The sequence below is a fragment of the Meriones unguiculatus genome, chromosome X (genome assembly GCF_030254825.1).
Source record: "Meriones unguiculatus strain TT.TT164.6M chromosome X, Bangor_MerUng_6.1, whole genome shotgun sequence".
Classification (NCBI taxonomy): domain Eukaryota; kingdom Metazoa; phylum Chordata; class Mammalia; order Rodentia; family Muridae; genus Meriones; species Meriones unguiculatus.
This window is the reverse complement of record NC_083369.1, coordinates 33,955,715-33,981,594: the sequence shown is the minus strand read 5'-3', so window position 1 is coordinate 33,981,594 and position 25,880 is coordinate 33,955,715. Positions and strand designations below refer to the sequence as shown.

General features: G+C 38.2%; 2 long non-coding RNA genes across 2 annotated transcripts in view; one reads left to right on the top strand and one right to left on the bottom strand.

The window, feature by feature from the left end:
- Positions 1-3,221: 3,221 nt before the first annotated feature.
- LOC132650143 (uncharacterized) lies at positions 3,222-8,434 on the bottom strand. The gene is made up of 3 exons (XR_009588531.1): positions 8,254-8,434; positions 4,162-4,235; positions 3,222-3,352 (listed from the first exon to the last, which is right to left on the bottom strand). It is a non-coding gene; the product is annotated as an uncharacterized LOC132650143 (long non-coding RNA).
- A 33-nt stretch (positions 8,435-8,467) lies between these two features.
- The window catches only part of LOC110542643 (uncharacterized), a 174,326-nt gene continuing 156,913 nt past the window's right edge, over positions 8,468-25,880 (top strand). The window contains exon 1 of the long non-coding RNA XR_009588530.1: positions 8,468-8,741. This is a non-coding gene — a long non-coding RNA (uncharacterized LOC110542643). The remainder of the gene's footprint in view (positions 8,742-25,880) is intronic.

Below are 25,880 nucleotides of genomic sequence, written 5' to 3'. Positions count from 1 at the left end.
GAGTGAGATAACCCAGAAACAGAAAGATAAGCATGGTATATACTCACGTGTAAGTGGATATTAGACATATAATATAGGATAGTCATACTAAAATCTACAGACCTAAAGAAGCTAAAACTAAGTAGGACCCAAGGGAGGATGCTTAAATTTCATTCAGAATGGCAAACAGGATAGACACCAGAAGCTGTGGAAGAGAACAAACAGGATGGGACCCTACTATGGAAGGTCCTGTGAAAGGCTCCACCCATTAGGGCATTGAAGCAGATTCTGAGACTCACAGCCAAACTTTAGGCAGAGAGCAGGGAGTTTTATGGAAGATGGGGAGGATAGAAAGGCATGTAGAGGACAGAAGCCCCCCCCCCCCCCCTGGGAGACCAATAAAGCTAAAAAAAAATCTGAGCCCACGGTGTCCTGCAGAAACTGATACACCAACCAAGGATCATACATGGAAAGTACCTAGACCACCTGTTCAGATGTAGCCAAATTGGCAGCTCAGTTTCCATGTGGGTTCTCCTGTAAGGGGAGTGGGTGTTACCTCTGTCATGAACTAGATTGCCTGCTCTTTAGTTACTTTCTCCTCCTCGTGATGTTTCCTTACCAGGCCATAGAGTAAGATGATCCAGGCAGTCCTGATGAGACTTAAGAAGCTATGGTCAGATGGCAGAGGAAGAGAACCCTCCTTTCAGAGGACTAGAGGAAGAGGATAAGGAAGAAAGGGAAAGGAGAGTGGGACTGGGAGGAGTTGAGGGAGGGCTCTTTAACTGGAATATATAATAAAAAACTGTGAAAAAAGTTTTAAATTAAAAATTAATGAAAAAGTGAACTGATCACCAGCATTCATCTGACTCTGCTTCCTGACTGCTGATACAACGAAAGCAGCTGCCTGAAATTCTTGCTGCCATTATGGCCCACATATGACCACATCCTGGATCTGTGAGCACAAATAACTTTCCTTTAAGTTGCTTTTGTCAGGGTATTTTACAAAAGCAATGTTACAAGTATCAAGGTTTGGAAGGAAGGTTAAAGCCCAGGTGTATGTTTACCATGGCACTCAGACCCTTTGGGGGCTGCAATATCCTGATCTAGAAGATAAATTTAGTAAGGCCACTCATGGTAACTTCCCTTAAATCATTTCTCCCATTAGTTTTTCAGTTTGAAATACTAAAATGTCACACTTCCTTTTCTAAAATAAATCTTATTTGAAACTCTGAGCCAGTGTTCAAAACTTCAATTTTTGACCGAACTACCTCCCCAATCCTTTCCCATACATACCTTCTACTTATCCATTAACAGATAGCTGGAAAAGCAACTCTTGCCTTTATGATAACATTCACCACACTATAGTAAATTTTTTTTTAATGTGATCGTCTCCCCAACTATACTATGTGGATTTAGAGGACAAAAGCGTTATTTCTTATTTTTTCCCCTAGTTCATTGTATAATAGGTGTTTAATAAATATCTGTTCAATGTACAGTGTCAATGAGATATAATTGGAGAGTGTAAGTAAGTACAATTGGGGAAAAGGAACAAAAAGCGAATTAAAATTAAATCAATTTTCAGTTTTTAAGTACAAATTACAGCAAAACAAAATATAGTAAGATGAAACAAAAACTATCATATCATGAGGGACAGGACACACCAAGAAAAGAAAACAGCACAAGAGCAGGCACAAGAATCAGACACTCGCTTGTTCTCACAGTCAGGAGCCCCATAAAAACTCTAAACTGGAAGCCCCAATATATAGAGAGAGGACCTGGTGTTGACCTATGTTGGGCTTGTGCTTACTGTCTCCATCTCTGTGAGTTCATCCAATTTTTGTTCACATTGATTGAGAAGACCTTACTTTCTTGGTGTCCTCCATTCTCTCTGGCTCTTATACTCTTAAACTGAGGGGATTTTCAATCCATACATTCTATGATTTGAGTCTGTCCTACCAACTTAATAGCTCAGGGGCCTGGACAAAAACCTTTGTGGGCCTCCTGACACACCACATAATTGTCTCACAAGCCAGGCAGCCTGGTTCATATGAACTTCATAACTAATGTTCAATGTACCCATGGGAAATTTCTGACCCTTTGGGGGCTGCAATATCCTGATCTAGAAGATAAATTTAGTAATAATTCTTCCATCACAGAAAATTTTGTTAGCATCAAATGAGATAAAATTTGATAACAGCCTTGAAGAAACTAGAAACAAAAGGATCAAATATCAGCATAATAAAGGCTATATATGGAAAACCTAAACCAACACTATACTAACCAGGGGAAATCTGAACATAATTCCTCTAAAGGAAGGAATAAGATTGTTTGTCCACTCTATCTGATCTATTTTTCTTATCTTGGTTTTCAGACAGGCTTTCGTTAGGTAGCCTTGGATGTCCTGGAACTTGCTCTGTAAACCAGGCTGGCCTCAAATTCAGAGATCTGTCTGGTTCTGCCTCCTCTTTAGTGCTGGAATTAAAGTGTGCACCACCACCTCCCAGCCCACTCTTTCCAATCTCATCTATGTATTAGCAAGAAAAATAGAAACAGATAAAAGGAATGCTTATATGAAAACAAAGTTCAAATTATTATTATGTTCCAGGGATATGACAAAATAGAAATAAAAAGAAAAATGCAAAGGAACAATGAAACAAATAATTTGCTTCCCATATTTAAAAGTCTCTAAAAACCTAAAGTGAGTTGGTTCTGATAAGGACTTTCAGCAAAGTAGCAAGATATAAAACTGAACACAGAATATTTCATAGCTTTTTTTACACACAAATCATGAAAATGCTGAAAAAGAAACTGAGAAAAAAAATCCTATTCACAATAGCTTCGAAAATAGCTATGAATAGGATGTTTAGGTGTGCAGGCTTCCGAATTTGCTTAAGATTCCTTAAGCTATAAAATTAGCTGTAGGCAAATGTATCATGCATGCTTCCACCCCCCTGACCCTCAAACACTAAAAACAGTACTGGGATCTCTGTACTAAGATCTCTTAGATGATTATCAGTGAGTAGAATAATAGAGGAAGACAACTGTCCCCCACTCCCAGCCCCTGATTCTTGATTATATGATGGTCTGAATCCTGGAACCACAAGCAAGGAAGATCTTTAAAGCTGTTTTAGCATCTGAATCTGTGGGTGGTTTGGACCTAATTTTGTTTGTTTGTTTGTATAAGAAGATGAATTAGCACCAAGATTTCAGAAAAATAATAGACAAGAAATTTCCTTTCTTTTGGAAGTTTACGACAAATTCATTGACCAGGTTGAGAAGTATGAAGTCAGAGAGTGAGATCAAGATAAATAATTGGATAGCAAAAATTAAGGTCAGTCAGCATGTTCAGCTTCTCAACTCAGCTTTTTGAAACCTTTAAAGGAAGAAAAAAAAAAAAAGATGAGACTGTGCCACTGTGAAGTACAGAACTTCTTACTGGGCTTAATTGAAATTTCACACCTGTGTGGCCTGTGATTTCCCCACCCACTGTGCAAACCCACTGTGTCTTGTTCTCTTATAGTTACTGTCTAAGAGTAGTATTTTGCAAATCAAAGAAAAGGCCTGTATCCTGTAATATTTTTCTTAGTACTTTTACTTATGAAAGAAAGAAAAAAACCTAAAATTATTAATATCAGATATAATTAAAAGATCTTCAAGCATTATAGAACTGATTTTTAATCAACTCATACTTTTAAAAATGAGCTGTCTTTCAAAGGCAAAAAGAACAAAACAAAACAGTTTTTGTAGTCTCTACTTGATGTGTGGGATCTAAATGATTTTTAATTCTAGATACACTCCATAGGGGAAGATTAAAAGGAAAGCCAGTCTTTCTAGGTTGTAAGATACATTAAAAAGGTATTTCAAAAGTACCCATCTCTAAAATCAAGGATATTTTGTATTTTTTTTATGGTACTAGAAATTCAATTTACAGCCTTGCTGTGTGACAGGCAGGCTTTGTGCCCCTTAAGTATGTCTACAAACAAATACCATTAAAAACACAAAAACTTCAATTACAAATTCAAGTTAACCTGGCAGAATGACTACTTGTAAAGTTACTACTTGGCAGGTAGAGGTTCAAGAGTTCAAGGTCAGCCTAGACTATAAAGCAAGTTTAAGAAAGCTTGGACTATACAAGTCCCTGCTGTAATAAAACATAAGCAAGCAAAAGTTCAGATTACTTACTTGCTTTATCATTGTAGTATCTTGCCAATATTATCAAACATGGATCCCATATTTCCATTCAATAGATGGTCAAACTTAAAAGGAAAAAAAGAAAGGTGGAGAAGGTTGTTCGAAAACTTGAAAAGAAATAATATTAGGATTTGATAAATAATATGCCATCGAGTTCAAAAGCTTTTACAAATGCCTGGAATGAGAAATGTTCATCTGAGTTATTTGTTAGGGTAGTCCAAGAGACTCCCAAAACAGTATAGGCTATTGCTGTGAGTCCCTGTTGCTGAAGGCAGCTCACACTTTGGACACAGAACTCAGATAAATAGCGTTGGATCTAACTTGAAAGCCCCCTTCTTGTGGTATAGCTATCATAGTGCTAGAAGATACTATGCAAGATGCCAAGAAAGGGCAGTAATTAAAAGCCCTCTCCATCTCTGATGCCCATGAATCACAACAATGACCAACATGGTAAGATATCTCTAAAGGTGCAATACTGACATTACTACTAAAAGTTGTATAATTGCTGTCAAGATCCATTTTGCATAAGGGAACTAATGCTAACTACCCAGCTAACTACCTAGCCAACTACCCAGGGCTAGCAGAGCCATGGATCTTCTTAAAAAAACAAAAACAACAAACTACTACAACCATTTTTCTAGACAAACATAATTCCTAACTACATTCTGAAACTTATCTTTATACCTACCAATAGTGTAGTTCTCACCCCACATCAAAACAGCCAAAAAAGACCATTATATAAAACCACAACTGATCATAAAGCAAAGACCAGTTTGGGAAATCAGAGGGAGCTTGGCCCCACTGAATACATCTACAACAGATCACTGTACTTAAGGCTCACACAACATGGCAGAAGAAGAAACAAAAATTAGGAGCCTGCCACAGAGGGCCTCTGAAAACCTCTGCCCTGCACACTATCAAAGCAGATGCTGAGACTTATGGCCAACCTTTGAGGAAACTGCAGGGAATCTTATGAAAGAAGTGGGAGTTAGTAAGACCTGGAGGGGACAGGAGCTCCACAAGAAGAGCAACAAATCCAAAAAATCTGGGCACATGGGTCTTCCCTGAGACTGATAGTCCAACCAAGTAGCATGCATGGAGATAACGAAGAACCCCTGCACAGATGTAGCCCATGACAGTTCAGGCTCCTAGTGGGTTCCATAGTAATGGGAACAGGGACTGTCTCTGACATGAACTGATTGGCCTGCTCTTTGATCACCTCCCCCTGAGGGGGGAACGGCCTTACCAGGCCACAGAGGAAGACAATGCAAACCCTCCTGATGAGATCTGATAGACTACAAATCATAAGGAAGGAAAAGAAGATGTCCCCTACCAGTAGACTTGGGGAGGGGCATGTGTGGAGAAGAAAGAAAAAGGGAGGGGTTGGGAGGGGAGGATGGATGGAACTACGTGGGGGGATACAAAGTAAATAAAGTGTAATTAATAAAAAAAAATTAAAAAAATTGTAAGAGCCAGAGGACTAAACACCTGCTGTGAGATTGTGTCTTCTAGAAATGACAGGAAAGCTATTCCATGATAACTCAACAAGATGATTGCATAAACAATGACAATACCAATACACACGCCAACAAGGAAAGCAGATCCCATTCCTAGACCAAATCTACAGGCAAATAATGATTGTTGAGAGAAAAAGCGAATTAGTCTCTACCAGAGATGAGTTCTCTAATTGATTATCCAGCACAAAATAGTCAGCACTGAAATCACATGCAGAAGCAACACAAAACAGAATCAGCAGGTTGTATTTATATACTTATTATATAAAACAATAATAAACAAAGAAAAAGAGGCCATGAATTTGAGTATGGTGAGACCATAGAAGAGGTTGGACAGAGAGAAACATGGGAGACTCTGGAGGGAGTAAAAGAAGAAAGGAAGTGATATAATTAGATTTTAATTAAAATTAACAAATATGAAAGTAAAAATATAAAAACAAAAAGTATATTCATTTAGAAATACTTTTGCACAGCCAAGGAAATAATTAACATAATGAAGAGACATTTTATAGAATGGGCAAAATGTTTTTTTCAGCTGTTCATTTGACAAGGGATTAATATCCAGAATATCTAAAGCACTATAAACAAAATCAAACAAACAAAAAACTCTAAAGGAATAAATGACCCAATAAAAAAATTAACAGATGAACTAAATATAAATAAAAGAAATGTAGTAAAAATAGTCATTTAAAACACAAAAAAATATTCAGCATCTTTGGTCATTAGAGAAATGTAAATCAAAACACACTGAAACTCCATTTTTGCTACTCAGAATGGCTATCACCAAGAAAACAGGATAGGAGATGATTTAGAAGGTAAAGGCACCTGCTGTCAAGCCTCATGACATGAGTTCAGTCTAAAGGTCAAGTTATTTTCTGATCTCCAAACTTAAGAATCTATGCGCACACACACACACACACACACACACACACACACAATTAATTCATTCATTAATTAATTAATTAATTAAAAGAAAACAAAAACTCCTCAAAGCATTTGCTGACTGGGGGTGGATTTATACAGTGTTAGCGGAATGTAAATTAGTCTAGTTAGTACAGATATCAACATGGAGTTTCATATATATGTGTGTGTGTGTGTGCCAGCTATCCTACAATAGAAACACCTGCCTACCCATGTTTGCTATAGTATTATTTATAAGAGTCATGTTATGAAACTACTCTAGGTGGTCATAGATGGATGAATAGACAAAATATGGCATATATTATTATTTAGCCATACAGTAAAATTAAATCATATCTTTTCAGGCAAATGGATGGAATTGGAGATAATCATATTCAGTGGCATTAGACACACCAAGAAATGATTTCTTCCAGTTACAGAACGGATATTAAAAAGAAAATATGTGGCAGTGGGATGAGGGGTAATTCGAAAAGAAGAAAGCAACCAATGTGAGAGGGCAAAGATAGAGAATTACAAGGGATGAATATAATTAAAATATGTTATATGCACATATAAGATATCACAATGAAACCCATATTTTGCATAATTAATACATTCTAAAAAGTATTTGGAAGAGAAAAACAACACAGAGATGTCATTAGATGTTGAAGTCAATCAATTAACAATGTAAATCTCCAAATTGAAATTCTTGGCCACAAATGATCCTTCACACTAACAAGGAATTGGTTATCTCAGGTTTTCTGGTTTTGTTTTGTTTTGTTTTTTTGTTTGTTTGTTTTGTTTTGTCATTCATCCCTACTGTGTCCTACCATGAAGTTTTTAGGGGGTGTGGGAGGTGCAGCTACACTTAGACTAATAAAATGCAAATTCCTCAACTTAAATTCCAGGAAACACTTGACAAAAAGACTAATATGTTAGCTTGTCTCCCCCTGGCATCCAGAACATTTCCTAAATTTTAACATATAATAAAACTGAAAATTAGTCCAACAAAAAATTTTAACATTATCAAACCATTGTGAAATTAGTTCAGAAATAATATAGGAAAAATATCCAGTTCGTTTTGGTATTAAATATTTCAAATATGTTCTTGTATTTATGCCCTGCAACACTGAGATAGAATGTGTTTTCTCCTTTGACATATACATTTATATACAATTATATACATATATAATTACCAAGAACTAGAGGCGCTTTCACCATTTCCATGGACATTGGGCAGGATTTACCAGAATGAGAATAGAAAATGTAGGCATTCTATGCCAACACGAAAGCTTACCAGGATATCTGAGCTACAGATCTATGAAAATTTATGAAAGCGGGGCTGGCTGCAGATACACTGCACCAACACCTAACACCAGCCAGTGTCATTTTAACACCAAGGATTTTCAACAAGTGACTGATCTTTGTAGTTTCAAGAAGCAGTGATCTATTAAGTTTTTAAGACTTGAGCTTCCCCTTCCCTCTCCCCTCAAATCCTTGCAAGGTCAAGACTGTACGTTTTGCTGTTATGACTGAGGAAGCCAGAGGGGTTGCGGTTGTGAGTCCGGGTAGGGTGGGGCAGAATAAGGAAGACAACCGCAACCAAACCGCACTCAAGCAATTTTCTGTGAGAATTCTCTGTGCTCTCCCCGCCCCCACCTCCAGCTACCTTGTCTCTGGACCTGGGGAACGCGGTAGCCTGGCGCCCATGCTGATGTCTGGAACCTTTTGAAAGCTGCAGAGGCAAAGCCCCAGTGGGAGGAAAGCTAAATGGGCCAGGCAAGCAGGATGCACAGCCCCTTCCATGCTGGAGGTGCTCTCGCCAATAAGCTAGCCCGTAAGCGCTCAGAGGCATCAGCCCTAAGGGCTACTCCGCCAAGTTCCCGCGGAATGCCTCGCGTCAGGGGCGGTAGTGGGACGTTGGGGCCCAGGCGAGGTTCAGGGTGGGGGGACTGTGGCCCTGCAGCCTCTCCAGTGCCTGGTTACAGCTGCGGATTCTGCAGGCAAGGGCAGCTCCTGCTCCTGCGCCTGCGCCTGCACTTTGCAACCTGAGGAGAGCATCACCGCGCAACAACTGGCTTTGGCAGCCGGTGCACTGGTTCTGACTCCCTTTACTGGGCCACCAAGCTGCCTGGACCACGGGACATTTTCCTGAAGGTAAAGTCCACGGACAAGTGGACTCACTCCCCTGATCTTCCACTTATAGCTTCCGCACATTTAGCATTTAAACGTTCAGTGTTACATCCATTTGAAGTGACTTGTCCTTGCAATCTGTTCTTTGATGCCATTTCTTTTTTTTCTTTTCTTTTTTTAAAGTCATTTGTCACGTTTGTCCAGCGTTGTCTCTTAAGAAGGCACACAGGCAAGCTTGTGTGCTTGTGCGCGCGTGCGTGGATTTTCAACTTCTTTCCTAGAGGGAGCTGAAACCAGAAGTGGCCATTTTTACAGGACGGTACAGTCAGTATATGCCTGTGTTTTGGAAATGCATGATAAACAGAGGAGAAAAGGGGAAGTGTGGGGGAGTTTAAAGTAGTTGCAGAGATTGTGGAAAGGTTGTGGATTTAGAACTAAATTATTTGTTAATTTACTTAAAGGTTATTGTTACTGATTAGTTTTTAAAATCATGTAAGTAATTTTGAAAAATAAAAGATAAGTGTAATTTCTGTAGAAATAATCTGTAAATATTTTACATAAAAATATATACAAATAAAAACACCATGGGCATGTTATGTCAGAAACATAGATGGGAACATTTACCTTTCCATAATGTCAAAATTTGATGGATAACAATTAAATTTAAGACTGACATTAACTGGCTTTAGTTTACTAAGTACTAATGATTTCAATCTACAGTTAGGAATAGCCTCAGACCACACGTTATAACTGTTATAATTCACACAATGAAATTGTGGGTGTATGTGCATATTTGCATACATACATATGTATATATGTTACAGAAATGCTAAGAAAAGGTTATGAAGCTTGCAGAGTTCAGAGAAGCAGTATTAAAGATACAGGTAAAAAGCTTTATTAGTATTGGGTAAGGAAAAGTGTCTTTAGGTGCCAGGTAAGAAGTTTTAGGAACAGATGGCATGATAGTGTGTTGTTCTGGGCACAGAATTGTTCAGATTCCAGTGGCAGGCCAATTTGAATGCTAAGTAGAAATGGGCTGTATGTCCATCTCAGGAGAAACTACATTTGAGCTGAAGACTGAGATGGAGGTCCTTTTCTGTGGCAGTTTTTCTAGTTGGGGCGCATGGCCAGTAGCCAAGTGATAAGTCAGTGCATGTGCCATGACCTTGCATTGGGATGCTCCTCCTTTTATAGTCAAGGTGAATGGACGTCATTATTTGTTGGTCTGGTATATTTGTTAAGTTCTGGAGCCTGGTGTTGTTAATATGGTTTTGCTATACCCATCTGTCCATGTGTTCCTTAATAAATTCACAGGTGGTTATTGTTTATTCTTACAAATAAGTTATTCATCATACAGTCCTGTTATTCAAAATTGGTGTTGGGCGGATGAATATTGTTTACTTGCATAAAGGAGATGAAGAGTCATTCTTCTTTGACATTTGAACTCAAAGTTGAGCCAACTATTGTTCTATAAGGTTAAGTTCCCCAGAGAAAGGTACATCCTGAAAGTTACTGTTCAGCATAATCTGGAATGGCTTAGCACAGGGCAACACCAGATTTTTACAACTAAAGGTATTCTTAATAAAATTAAATGAATGTTCCCAACATATATACATTTAACACCCCTCATTTGCTGGTGTTAATTTGTAAAACAGAATCTATGTTTTACTTGAACACCATCATATTGGCACATTAATTCACTCAATAATGTGGAAATTGCATTTTGCCAAATTTGGAGAAAACAAATCAAAACAGTGAACTGTGCTCCTACTTTGCACAAGAGGAAGCCAGGGCTGAAAAGGCTAAGTTATTTGCTGAAAGTCTTGTGTTAAGTAAGGACTAGAATTAAGAATCTTCCAAGTTCATCTGATTGAGCTCTATATTTTGCATACTCTACCTGTTTCCTTCTGCAGGTTTTTAGGTAGCCAGCCACAACTTTATCAGAAAATGGTGTTACTATTTCACTAGGATTAGAAATATAAATTGCTGATGAAAATCCAAGAAGATTTGAATACAATCATCCACATGTTTTTAAGAGAATCGTTTATATGCTCCTAAATCAGTAAAAGAATAATTTAGAAACTAGAAGTGATATTTAAAATTTTCAAATTTATATAATAATTAGTCTAAAGCATCATTTTAGGTAGTACACACAGAGAGATACATGGTTTAATCTGATTTATTAACATGGGGTTTCTGTTCTGTAAAACCTAGAGTAAAATTCAACAGTAGATATAACTCTGTTATATCTTAGTCTTTTCCTAGTCATCTGAACATAGTATAATATTAGGAAATATCTTTATTTATTCACTGTAGCAAGAATTTGAAGAAGAGCCTATGATTAATCTTTGATGGGTTTAACCGGCTTGATAAATTTTCTTAAGTCATAATTCTCAAGTTCTTGGTCTGTCTTCTACCACCATAAAATTTTGTGTCTGAAATTCTCAGGAGCAAATGTTTCAAATTTTTTATGCCATATATTAATTATGTAAGGTCCATAGCAAAGTCAGAAGTGATACTTCTGAATCCAACAAAACATACATATCCCTTCAATATAAATAGATTCATGTCAATTGAGATCAAATTTTATGTAGAAATGATTCAAAAACAGTTTGTTTTTCAAAGCATCTTTGATTTTAGATATGCCTATTAGGTTCTGAGTCTCAACTATATTTCTGCCAATTCTTCTTGCCTTTCATAGTCTTTTTCTGGTAGCTTTTTGCTTTCACTTAAGGATAGCATTTTAAATAGGGCCATGCATAATTATAATGGCATCTTACAAGGTGAATATATGCATGTAACAACCACCAAAGCAAAGGTTTAAAACATGTTTGACAACTCAGGAAACCATGTTATTTCTTGATTAGTTATTACTCATGAAAGTGAGTATCTATCATGGCCTATGTCAGTATTAATTTGTTTGGGCTGTTGTTATACTCAAATGATTATAACTCATGAATGTTTTATGTTTGATTTATTTTAATCACTGCTAATGTGAGAGTTGGCCATTTTCTTACATGTAGAGATAGTTTATGGCTCAGTTTATACATTAAATTATTGATGGATACTGAATTTTCACTTGTGACTATTTCCAACAATGACACTATGAAAATCCTCATTCATGTCATTTGAAGACTAATGCCTGTTGGATATACACTTTGATTGTGCAGTAAGAAGAATTCTACAATGGTCCTGAGTGAGTCTTCTCTTTATTATCATCTCTTACAGAGCAGAATGTATGTATAGGCTAAAAAGTCTCTCCTGTGAGAATGTTAGCCTTATGAAAAAAGGAATTTGAAAATGTAAATAAAGTCACAAACCAGTTGCCTTACAGGAGGGGTATTATCTGAGTGGAGCAGAAGGAATCAGGTGAAATCTTAAGCTAGCCACTGCAGAACTGCAGACACTTAAAAAAAAAAAAAAAGATGAGCAAGGCTTTGGAACTAGGTAGGAAGCAAGTGCTGGAAGCTTTTTGAAGATAAGAGAGAAAGCCTTAATCATCTTGGAAAATCTCTTGTCTTGTGCAGAAAGTTGAAATCAGCTTTGAAACTGTGAGCTCCTTCCCGTCTTCCAGTTAGTCTCATATTAAACCACAGTACTTATAGATAAAATTTTATCATTGTGCGCTGAAATGTAGGAAAGATAAGCTGTCATTTTAAAAGTGACACTTACCCACAGTTCATGAGGCACTATATCCTAGAAGTTGTATTGAATGGAGAACGGTCTGAATTTGAGTGTGTGTGTAATTTGAATGAGTTTTGGAATAGAGGTGATAGTATAATACGATTAGAAACTTGTATTAAAAAGAAAAAAGAAAAAGGAAACTTGTATTATGTTGGCTGAACTAACCAGCATTTATAAGTGGAGCAGCCTGGATCCTAGGACCGAAAAGATAAATTGGTAGGGAGAATTCTAAAGAGCTTGTATCATCTTCTCTTAAGAGCCTGTAAATATGAAGAGAAGCTTTATGTGTAAGAAAAGAGATTTTTTTTTTTCAAATATATCAAGGTTTCAATCAGTGGTCACTCATTTAAGGAGGTTATTCTGAGTGGACCAGGTCTAAGAAGGTGAGGTTTTAAATCAGACTGTGCTCATCTTGAGAGACTGTACTTCTAGGAATGAATGTGAAGGGGGATTGTATAAAGGATCTGCATAAGGCCTCTAGGATATACAACTAGAACCAAATTCTGTCCCTAAACTCAGTAAGTTTAGAAATGTGTTACTGAAGCTTGGGCAACTGATTTCACCCTGTAACTAAATAAAGAACCCATCATGGCCAATATGGTCATTTGAACCTACAGCACTTTGAATTAATAAATGGCCACTGTATTAAGTCATTGCATTTGTGTATGTTATGTAACAGTAGAGCAAACACACCTGGAATCACTGGGTTATAGAAAATGCCTAAATTCTGCTTAAATACATACTGCCAAATAGCTTTTAAAAGTTGAGGTACCAGCTCATATCCTCAAAGTTTCAGTTTCTCTTTCACTCTTTAGGATAGCAATCTTTTTCATTTTCCTTATAGATACTTACTATGCTTATTACTGTCTCTCTCCAATTTTAATTTTTTGTTGTTGTTTTGGTTTTGTTTGTTTGTTTGAGACAGGGTTTCTCTGTGTAACTTTGGCTGTCTCGGACTTGCTTTGTAGACCAGGCTGGCCTCAAACTCAAAAAGATTCCTCTGCCTCTCCCTCCATGAGTGCTGGGATTACAGGCGTGCACCATCATGCGGGGCTCTAGTTTTAAATTGTAGCAAAAGTTTGGAGCAGAATTTTATATATAAGTCCACTGTAATGTATCTATTGAAATTATTGTGCTAATGTTTAATTATATTCCTCTCCACTTTTTATTGTGTGTGCTTGGTCAAAGCTTTCCTTAATCATTAGTGGTTTAGTGACCTATATAATGTTTCAAGTATAAGCCTCATCTTGTGCAGTTGATTTTTGTGTATGGCTTGGATTAGAGGCCACATTTATGTTTTCTCTATGGCTTGATGACCAATCAGTATATCCCTGCTTACTCACACCCTTGTCTGATACTTTAGATGTGTCTTGTCTATGAATTCTGTTTTTACCTCTTTGTTGCTCAATTTGTCTATTTCTACATTTGTGTGTGAATAAAGATATACCCATCTTCATTTCTATAAAATAAACTATTTGTATACACAAATTCCAGAAGTGCTTCAAATTCCTTATTCTGGATGACTTTTGCTGATCTTGAGTTCTTGATAAACATTTGTATTTTAGAATCAGCATGTCAGATTCCACTGACAATCTCTTGACATTTTTATTGTGTTTATTCCATTGAGCTTTGTATATAATTCTGGTGAAATTTTTTTCTTTAAATTTTGTATTATCATTTTTCTATCATTAGCTACATAAACTGTAGGCGACAGCTCCATATTGAGTTGTTCAGTTGAATTTTGGGGCTTGGGAAAATTTTGGCAGCATAGACTACTACACAGTAACAAAAATTAATTCAATATCAAACACATAATGAGTCTGAGGTGTTTTGGGCAGAGTTCACCTGTGTAGCATCATACAACTTCATTTTATACTTGGTTTTGAACACAACAGTCATGAACTTTGCATCACACAATAGCATCACTGGTACCTGGAGTGCTTCAACTCAGAGACTGCTGTTTGTTATGGATACCAGGATTTCTGCTCTAAGAAAAACATTATGGTTTAATTATTTGAAAAGTTAAACATTAATATTTTTATAATTATTTTTCAGTATCTCATATTGGCTTCTCTTTGTATTATTCAGAGATAGAATGTTTGATTTTAAAAATTGCCTTTTGTGTTGCTGACTTGAGTTTCATAAAATGTACAGTGAGCCAGGCACGATGATGGCACATGCCTGCAATCCCAGCACTCAGGGAGGCAGTGCAGGCAGATCTCTGTGAGTCTGAGCCAGCCTGTTCTACAGAGCGAGTCCAAGACAGCCAAAGCTACACAGGGAAACCCTGTCTTGACCAAAAAAAAAAAAACAATGCACAATGAATATTTGCTTGGAATTGTGACAGAATTTCTAATAATTTCTGAAATGTCTCTAAACACATTCCAAACACTTTATATTATTACATATTTATGCTACATTTTTATATACAGCAGCAGTTTAGAAATTAACAATTATAAAGTATTGATAAATGAAGAAAATCTTTGAAGATGCTCTATGCCCTGAAATATCAAATATTCAGCCAAGATTTAATTCTTTGTGCAAAAATTAGTAAGGCCATCCATCCCATTAGTCTGAAACTTTAAAATAATCTTTAGTAAAAGACAGAATTATATGTATACTAAAGAACTGTTCAAAAGTTAATTTCTTTATAATTTAGTATTAGCAATCGTTTTATTGCCATGCCCATTTTATATACCTTCGTATCCTGGGGTCCATAAAATTTTGGGAGGCTCAGCAGGAGCCATGAACAGAAAAAGTTTGAAGAAGCTTTGTTCTAACCCACAGTTAACCAGACTGTACCTTGGATTAGTGACAGGTTTTTTTTTTTAATTTCTTTCAGACTTTTAATTTCTTTCAGAAATGATATGGTGATTTCTGAGCAAGTGTCTTGTGAGATTTATTGTTTGGTGCCTGATACTTTCTCATGCTACAGGCAATGGCATTTCAAATTTTCCTTTTAATAACTTCTGGTTTTAGTATAGAGAAATAAAACTAAGTTTTATAATATTGATTTTACAGCTAGTGTCTATGTTTAATTAATTTATTATAATATTTGATATGTGAATTATTTACATTTTTTTCAAAATACTTTATTGGATTTATTTTAAAGTTGGGAAATCTTGTTCCAAATACGTGAAAAAAATGTATGTTTTAGTCAGTTTTCTATTGCCGTAAAGAAAAACCATGACCGTGGCAATTATTATTATTTTCTTTTTAAAGGAAAGCATTTAATTGTATCGGTGCTGGCTTACAGTTTCAGAGATTTCGTCCATTGTCAGCAAGGCAGGAAGGTGGAGTCATGCAGGCAGACATGGTCCTGGTGAAGAGCTGAGAGTTCTTCCAGGCAGCAGGAAGAGAGAGACACTCAGCCTGGCTTGGTTTTCTGAAACCTAAAAGCCCACCCCAATAACACATTTCCTTTAACAAGCTCATACTTCTTAATCCCTGTTAAGTAATACCATTCCCTAAAGACATCAAGCCCATGTGCAACACACATACGCACACACACACACACTTCCATATATGTGGAATATCATTGACTACTATATTAAAATCTGTGTAAATGATTCAAGGACATCATTGGTCCTATTTTATCTTTTCTAATTTGATTTCTAACTATTTAAATATTTTACCTGACACTGTATTTTACTCTTTTCATATGCTATATTTTTCTTTCGTGCATTAGATGTTTTTGTTTCATTCTGTTTTTGTCCATTATATTCTATTCAATATGTAACCTATTCAATTGTCCATTTAATACTATTCAAGTATGTGTTTTATTCTCTATTTCATTCTGTTTTGCACTCAGTCTCCATTTCATTGCATTCTATTTTCTATTTTAAAACCATTTCTCATTCCATCTCATTTAAGACACAAAATGTCATTCTACTCTATTTTTGAGGTCCCATCTAGTTGCTCATCCATTGTGTTAAGTGTCCTATTTGTTTCTGTTAAAATTATAAATGTACATAGGTTTATACCAAGAATTTCTTTCTCTGAGAATTGATTCACATAAAAGACACATTTGAATATGTGAGCAATCTTTAGTGAGCACACTAATATGTATCTCACGCTGATATAAAAAATAGAAAGAACACAAATATTGGTCAGTATAAGAATGTTTGGCTAAGGCCGAGGATCTGGCTTGCTTCCATGTAGGTGGACCTATCTGCATTGCCCCCGTGGCACGCCTGGGTTGGCTACCCAGAGGCTATTTAAGCTGTGGGCTGGCTTTCCCCGGGGTCCGAGGATTGTTCAAGGTTCCTGAATAAACTGCATTGAAAAAAAAAAAAAAAAAAAAAAGAAAGTGTCTATTGTTCATATGAGTAACTACAGGAACTAGAAATAAATGCACTGTTACTGCAAAAAAATAAAAAATAAAAAAAAAGAATGTTTGAAAACATATGTTTCCTCCCTAAATACTATGCAACCCAAGTGGTCTTCAAATTGAAATCCCCTTCTCACCATTTCCTAGTGTTACAATCACACAATCACAGATATAAGATACCACACCCAGCTTCTTGTCAGCATGTATTTACTGACCATGAAAATGCATTTTCTGGATACCCTCAAACAAGTTACAAACAATACTTATGCAAGAATAGTTCTATTTTCATAAAACCAAAAAATAAGAATGAATGAATAGTAATTTTACAAGAAAATAATTTAATCTTCACAGTATTTTATTGTAGGCATGAGAAACTTTAGGTGCTGTTTTGGTACATTTGCTTTTCTGTTTTAGTTTATTAAAAACAACATCCTTTTTGTAATAATTAAAAATTTGACCAGTAGCTGTGGTGCATGCCTGTAGCCCAGCCCTCAGGGAGGCAGAGGCAAGCAGTTCTCTATGAGTTCAAGGCTGGCCTGGTCTAAAAGCTAGTTCAGGACAGCCAAGGCTACACAGAGAAACCCTGTCTCAAAAAATGTGTCTAAATATAAAATTTTACAAATTTGTGCAGACAGGAAGGAAAAAAAAAAGCCAGGTGTGATGGTGTGCTCTCCCCAGCAGGAACAGGCAGATCTCTTTGAGTTTGAGGCCATCCTGGTCTACAAAGTGAGTCAACAAAAACAAAAACAAAACAAACAAACAAACAAACAAAAAACAGAAGAGGACCTCAGACAATTAATTCATGAGCTTAATCTTAGGCAACCTGACATGTACCTCTGTGCTTGACAGGGATAAGATTCTTACTGGAAAATTGTAAAGCTGAGTCTGATCTTTGAGACCTGACATTCCTTGCTGAACATTTTAATTTAAGATAATATGGGTCTCATAGTACTTTTTGAAATTATTAGACCTCTCAGCAAAATTAAAACATACTGACACCCTTGGTCACCTATTCCTTAAAGGAGAGCAGTAAGGTCTTGTGTGGCCTAGGAGATAGAGCTTATTGGTCATCTACAAAAAGTCAAAACTCATTTGGGATGTTGCATATAATTCATGTTGATGTTCCCACTCCAAACAGTCTAGGGCTAGGGTGGAAAGATTGTGAAAGTTTGACTATTGACCCTGAAAAGGGAGATTGGAAGTGGAATGGGAGTGGATGAACACACCAGAGACAACTGTAAATTTCTCTGACCTCTGGGGCTGCAAGGTGGGGGGAGTTTGGATTGGGTAGCAGTAGGTTACTTACAGCTGACCGGAGACTTGAATTTCACTAGCTCTACCTACTCTATCAGCACTGTGCCCAGCATCCTTTCAGGTTGTCAGCTGCCATTTCTCTGAGGCAGGAGGAAGGCAAGAAGCTGTTTCTTCCAGTCAGTGAGAAGCTGTAGCTTGTAAGCCAATATGGCATCCTCTATACTTTCAAAGAAGGAGCAGAAAGGCAATGTGTTAGGGGATATAGAGACATCTAGAGACACATTGGGTGCCAAGGTAAAGATCCTCTTGCTTCACACCTCAGTGGCCCTCTCTCCAGAACCTCATGCCTGAAATGGTGACACCTGGGGCCATCCCTAAAGATCTCCTTGTTTCATATCTCAGTAGTGTCTCTGTGTCCAACAATGTTCCCCAGAGCCTTGTGCCTGAAATGGCACCGCTGGAACCATCCCTAAAATCCCCTTTCTTCAGACCTTGAGAAACCAAAAATATTAAAAACTAAGTTTTTAGAGTACTGAGCTAAAGAGTTTAAGGCATAACTGGACAAGCTGGCCTTGCTGCTTCTAGACATCTGGCCAGATGCAGGAAAGAACTGACCTTAAGGCATTCCTGTCTGCTCATTAGAGGTACCATTACTAGTAAACTGGCCTGGGTGGCCTTGCTCTTGGAAATAACACTGACTGAGATAATCATCTCTCTTCCTTAGCAACGGCCTATCAGTCCAGGACAGAACATTCCAACTGAAACCCAAGGCCAGCCTTTTCTCCCCCAAGAAAGAACAAAGTAAGCCAGAACTGTTTATGAAATGTAACCTCCCCTTTTATATTTTAACCAATAAATATTTGCCAGGCTAGAATCCCCTGCTTTGGGCGCGCTGGGGAAGACTGCTACCCTATAAATCAACCACAATCTGGAGCTCGGGACTCTCAGTGGGATACCAGTGCCTTTGTGTCTTTGAGAATCCCAGCTTGAGCTGCGAATAAAAGATCCTCATGTGTTTTGCAAAGGACTTGACTCCTGGTGGTCTTTTGGGAGGCTTGTGAGTCGGGCATAACAACCTGAGTGGTGCCTCTGCAGCCTATAACGCACTCCAGAGTCTTGGGCATTAGGTCGCATCCGCCACCATCTCTGTGGCTGGTGAAAATCTGGGGATATGTTCTAGGCTCTACCTCCAGGGTAGCTGTGGCCCAGACACAGATTTGGGGCATGTTAGGCCTGATACCGGCATCCAACTCTTGAAAGACAACAGCAGGACCCTGACTCAGGAAAGAGCAGTAGACAGAGGAAGCAACCCAGCTGATACCCAGCTACAAAAAGTCTAGGTGGGCTTCAGGTTCCAGAATCCCCAGAGCTGTCCTGTATGCCTCAGCTACCATCTTCTCTGATGTCTCAGCCAAACTGCAGCCACCATTCTTAACGTTCAGTGAAGGGCCAAGAAGCCCCAGTATCTGCCTTCAGGAGCACTGCTACCATGTCTGGTCTTGTGGCTTCTCTGGCTCTTAAGGCCCTCAGCCTAGCTATTTTGCCTGACTGTGTTCTTGACAGTAGATACCCGAGTCCATCTCTGAAGGCAGTAGCCATGCTATCTTTGGTGGAGGGAATCTCTGCCAACAGGACACTCTGAAAGTTCACGATGATGCCCTTTGTCACAGTGAACCTGAGTCCAGCCCTGATCCCAAGGACAGTGTGACCCTCATGGGCTGGGTTCTCTGCTCATGTGTCTTAGCATCTGTTCCCTATATCAGTGCTTTGAGAGCCAGCCCTGATGTTCATCCCAGTGCCACAGGTTGGAATTTGGGCTCTCAAGCCACTCCACAGGTTCACATTCTTCACAGCAATACACGGAGGTTCAGATCTGATAAAGGCAGCCCCGGAACCCAAAGCAAAGCCAGGGATGCATCTAGGCCTGCCTCTGACCACCAACGGCATTCAACAGTAGCAGAGCCAGACCCTCACAGCAGTAAGCCGACGTCCAGCCCTGACAGATGCAGCTCTGCCTCCCTACAAAAAGGCAAAGGCCATGTGTATCCAGGCCTGCCTCTAAGCACTGATGCCATAAAGCAGTGGCGGAGTCGGACCCAGACCCTGGCCCTAGCCCTAGCAACCCAAGGGTAGCATACCCTTCAACATCTAGGCCTGCATTTCCAGAGATATCCTTGAGAGCGATTTTAAGACCTCCTTCAAGGTGCCCAGTCTATATGCAGGCTTCTTCCTTTTCTCCTCCTGATAGGCTTTACCCTTTTCCTGTCCTGTATGATGAAGGTCCCTGCTCTTCTTGCTCCAGTGAGGAGTTCAGTGTTCAACTCCCCATTATTCCCCTCAAGGTCACCTGGCCAGGGCTCCTCTCCTCCATTTGGTGCCTTAAGATCTGTTTCTTGTCCTAGTCCAAATACCCTTTGTTATGCCTTGATATCTGACCTAGATAAAATGGACTCTTCCACTTCCAGAGAGTCAGAGGAAGAAGTAGGGGATGACCTTCACTCTACTACAGAGGAGAGATTGTAGTGGATGCCCCTAGCTCCCCTACTCCTACCCATGCTGTGACTATTTGTGTGTGTTCTCCCAGTCTCACAAAAAGGACTCAGCACCTATCCACAGTTTGCTGTGTGATTTTCTGTGAGGTTTCTATGATTTTTACCCATTCTGTGGGTAAAAAATCACCAGTAGTCTGTGAAGTTTTGAAACCCCTTGGCGCCCTTACCCCAACAGCATTTATAAGGCCTTTGATTCCACTAGTGTTCCCTTTATCTTTAAAACAGCCTAGGTTGGTTGGTTGTTGTGGCCTCAGAGTTTAGTTTTCTAATTGAGTTTCTGTAATTAAGCACTTTAATAAAATTTTATTTTAAAATGTTAGTCTCTTTATTGTGGTGCAATTACTTTTAGGATTTCATATTTGGAAAAATAAGGAGCATCATTGTCACACAAGCCGAGTCTTTGGAAAGAATGGGATAAAATACTGATCTGGATATTTATTCCCACTATCTGGGAAGGAGCTCTGATCAACAAGTTACCACTGAAGGCCATTTACATAGCTTCTTAGCATAGGTGATTTGCAACTCGGTGGGGGGAAAAGCTATGAATAGTCAGAAAAGGGCAAGTGGGGAGGGGAAAAATGGAAATGTGGAGAGTTTGGGAAGAAGACTGATAAGGAAAGGATAGCTGGAGTGCAGTGCCTTAGGATAGGAAGGTTCAGTTTCTATAATAGAACAGTGTATGCGTTGGAAGTTGGGAGGTAGAGGAGGACAGGTGGACTTCCTGAGGTCTGTGAGGGTTGGTCATAGGAAGGCAATGTAAACAACTTAGAAATGTGGTGTGGTTCTCATCAAATACTTGAGCATGTGTTGAAAAATCCCATTGTGAAAAGCATTTGTATATGCAACAGTCAGACATTTGGAGAGAAAAACGTAAATACTGTGTTTCCTTAATAATTGGAATACATATGGTCTTCAGTGTTTTACACTTTTCACTTTGGCCACAGAACTACTAGAATAGAAATCAGCAGCTCAAAAACCTAAGCTCAAAGGGTAGTAGGAGATCAAAGGGAGAGTTAATAATGTAAATGAAGCCAGGACCCCCTCCCCCCTTAATTTCTCCTCCTTTTCTGGTATATGGCCAATACAGGCAGAGACCCTGGCTTAGTCCTGACCCTTCATATTTTAGAAAGAAATTATTAAAAAGCCCTATAAATGCTTCTTAAGATCTGACATTTCACAGAAACAAGTGTCTACTAGGTCCTATTACCCTGGCACTTTTGAAGAAAAAGTTTCAGATACCCTCATTTCTTAAAGCTGTTTCCAGGACTTTCAAGCTTGCAAACTTCTAGTCTCAGGGCCCTTTCTAAGGAACAAAACACACACTCACACACACACACACACACACACTTTCAGGCTCCAAAAGTAGTAAAACCATTAATATTCAGACTGAGTCATTCTCAGGGTTAGGTGTGAGCCATCTCATGGACAATGAGAGAGAAAATTTAAAACATGGGTCAGGACATTTATTTGCACTTTTGTTCTGTAGGCCAAAAGGATCAGTGGCTTGCCTGTGTGTATAAAAACTTTTATTATTACTTTTTTTGAGCCTTGGCTATCCTGGAACTTGCTTTGTAGACCAGGCTGGCCTCGAACTCACAGAGACCCAGCTGCCTCTGCTTCCGGAGTGCTGAGATTATAGGCTTGCACTACCACACCCAGCTTGTAAACAACGTTTTTTTAGCTTTAAACCAAGTGTTTTGAAAATTCTGCTGTGCTATGTTATTCCAGCATCGTTAGTGTCCCTTGACACTAACTTCTCTTGTACTTTCCTGGTACCAAAAACTCAAAGCTTTTCCAGGTTCACCTTTTAAATGTCAATGAGTAGGCTAGTTTGTGGTTCTTTCCTTTTTAGATGTAATTCCATTTCATCTGCCTCTCAGTAGGCTCAGATAATTGATTCCAGGAACCCCGTTGGCTACAAAACTCTGTAGATGCTCAAATAACTTTTATAGATGAGACAGCAACCAATCACTGTGGTGTATGTTTGTAGTCCTGGCTGCTCAACAGGAACCCCAGGGGGATTGCTTGAACCCAGGAGTTTGAGGTCAGCTTGGGCACCAGAAGGAATGCACAATCCCAGAAGAGGGAAAGAGTATATAGTATTTATTTTAAACCTGTGTACATCTGCTGTGCTTTAATATTGTTCAGGGAATTTAAAAAAATGCACACATTTTTTAAAAGATATATTTTTACTCCTAAATGTTTTTGATAATGCAGTTGTATGGATCTTCAAATGCAGAACCCACAAGCACAGAATACTGACAGTTTATCCTTCCCTCTAATACTAATACATAATGTGAGGGGTAGTGTTTTTTTTTTTTTTCATATACACCCGAATCTTTAGGGATTTGATAGTATCACATAACCTAGATTTACTGAGAATATCTGTGTCCTGTTTTGTTTTGTTTGTGTCAGCTTGACACAAGGTAGAGTCCTTTGAGAAGTAACACAATTGAGAAAATGCCTCCATAAGTTGGCCTTTAGCAAGCCTATAGGACATATTTGTTGATAAATGATTCATGCTTACAAGAAGTCAGATGTGGTGGTGGGGTGGAGGTGTACCACCCCTCAACAGGTAGTCCTGGGTTGTATATGAAAGGAGGCTGTGCAAGTCATAAGGAGCAAGCCAGTAAGCAGCTTTCCTTCATGGCTTCTGCTTCAGTTCCTGCCCTGACTGCTTTTGATGATGGATTCGTGATGTGGAAATATAAACCAAATACCTCCCCGTTGCTTTTCATTATGGAGTTTTATCATAACAATAGAAAACCTAACTTAGATAACTTGCATTATGTTTTTGTTCTCTACACTTGTTTTGTTTTTATGTGGGTTTGGGGCCAGAAGTAGGTGTGGGAGTTGCGGGGAGGGTACTTGAGCTACTACTGTCATCAAACTCCATAATCCCTACTACCAAATGTCCTTACTCCTTGAACCAATGATATGGTATGTATAGTCAGGCTGCTTATATTTCTAGAAATAATATAATGGGATTCATTATCTTTACTAATGAGATAAAGTAGAAAAAAGATAAGATTTAAATTAAAACATGAAAATAAACACCCACAAGATGTACATGCCAGAAAATCTTTGAAACTAAAACAAATACTGAGGAAATAAGAGGTTTGTTGTTGTTTGTTTGGTTGCTTTCAGATAAGATGTCTTATAGCCCAGGTTGGCTTCAAATTTGGTATGTAGCCAAAATTGACCTTCAGCTGAGCTTCCTGCAGAGCTCTATCTGCAGAGTACCAAACCAACAGGCATGTGACAGCCCTACCTAGTTTCTGTGGTGCTTAAGACTGAACACAGGGCTTCTAGATACTAGGCAAGCACTCTACCAACTGATCTACTTCATTAGCCTGTGAACATACGTTCTTTTGTTCTGTTTCTTTTTCTTGAGTAGCTTTACAATTTTCAGTGGCTCAGACTGAAAACCGATTGTTCATTTATTTGTTCATTTGTTTTCATGTGTTGCCAAAGATCAAACCTAGAGCCTGACAAAATGCTAAGCAAGCACTCTACCCCAGGACCACACTCCAAGGCCTAGAGACAGACAATATCTAATGCAGTAAGTCTTTCACCATATAATTAACTGAAGGACAACATTTACATTTTACAGCTGTAGAAAGTGAGGAAAGGGACAATTTTATGATTTTCAGAATTGGATGGCTGACATACAGTAGCTCTACAGTCTGTTTTAAGGTTTGAATTCTAGTTTTCTCTTTTTCTCACTGTCTGTTACTTGACAAGTAGATTAATCTGAGACACTTCAGTCCTCCTTTTGTCACTGGTCACAGTGACAATGAATACCCCTGAGAGGTTTTTTTTTTTTTTTTTGTAAGGATTAAAATAGACTGTGTATCTGCATAGCATAGAGTGAGTGATGGTTTCATTGTTACTAAGATTATAATCATGCATATTGAGATTTCTTTTTTTTATACTGAAGCATCTGGACCCTAAACATTTCCATTTGTCTTCCTAGTAACAATACTTTAAAATTGAATCAAATTTCTTTGTGATATTTACTTTAAAGAATAAAGGACTTTTCATGGGCTGTTGAACAACATTTTTGTGATATTGGAGATGTCTGAATAAAGTGTGGAAAATAAAGTATTATGTCTCCAAGAAGTAGTGATTCTAAGATTAGTAGGGTTTTTTTCTAGGTATTAATTTCCTCTTGGTTCATTGAATGCTTGAATTTTAATGAATTAGCATATATTAAGTTAACATTTTTGACTGCACATTACAAGTAGATCTAACAGTTAAAAAACCAAATACTTTTATGGGGTAAACACTATTTTAATGTTTATATATGTGTAATATTTAATATGCAGGGCATCCTTACAAAGTGTGTATTCACAGTGAGACCATTTTGAGAAATAGAGGCCATATAAGAATAATATGAGCCAGGCAGCAGTGGCTTGTAATATCAGCAATCAGGACGCTGAGGCAGGCAGATTTCTATGAGTTCGAAGCCATTCTGTTCTACAGAGCCAGTTCCAGGACAGCCAGGGCTATGGCCTGTCTTGAAATAACTCAGACAGCTGCATCATCAAAGCCCACATCCACACAGGTGACAGCTCACAATAGCAGGGAACCTGGAGCAAACTGCATAGCCTATAAGCAGTTCAGCAGGTTGGAGAGGGTCCTTTCAAGTAGCATTAGTTGGTCTAAACCCTTTCCAGTCCCCTAGGTTGGTTTCTATTTCTTCCGGGAAGCTGAGCTGTTCTCAAAGTCTACTTTGCAGCTCAGCCTACATTCATCCGGGGGGAGGGGGGGTTCTCAGCTTCTATTGTTTCCTCTGATAAAGAAGGTCCTAGTGAATATGGTCAGTTTCAGGGACTTACTAAAGCTATTTTGAGTTGTTTACCACCCTGCTTAAAGAGCTTCCCTGTACCTGTCCCTGTAGAGGCTAGAAGAGAATGTTAGATCCCCCTGAAGATGGTGTTAACCAGCCCCCCACCACCTGAGTGCTTCCAACTAAACCGGGTCCTCTAGAAGAGCAGCAAATACTTTTAGGCACTGAGCCAATCTCTCCATCTCTGTGACATCATTTTAAAATTTATGTAATGTTTCCTCTGTCATTTGGCTAGACATTTATCAGTTTTTTTTCCTTAAATAAAAAATTTCAGTTTATTGTTTGTTTTAGTGTTTAACTGTAAAACTATTTTCACTGTAATCTTGTTTCATTGTATAAATTTATTGTATTTTATCTCATTGATTTTTCTGATCTTTATTCTTTAATCTGCTTGATTTATACTGCATTTTTTGTTTGATAATCTTGTATCCTAAGGGAGAAACCAAGACCATCAGTTTCTGGTTTTGTTCCTTCCTATTGTTAGATTTTAT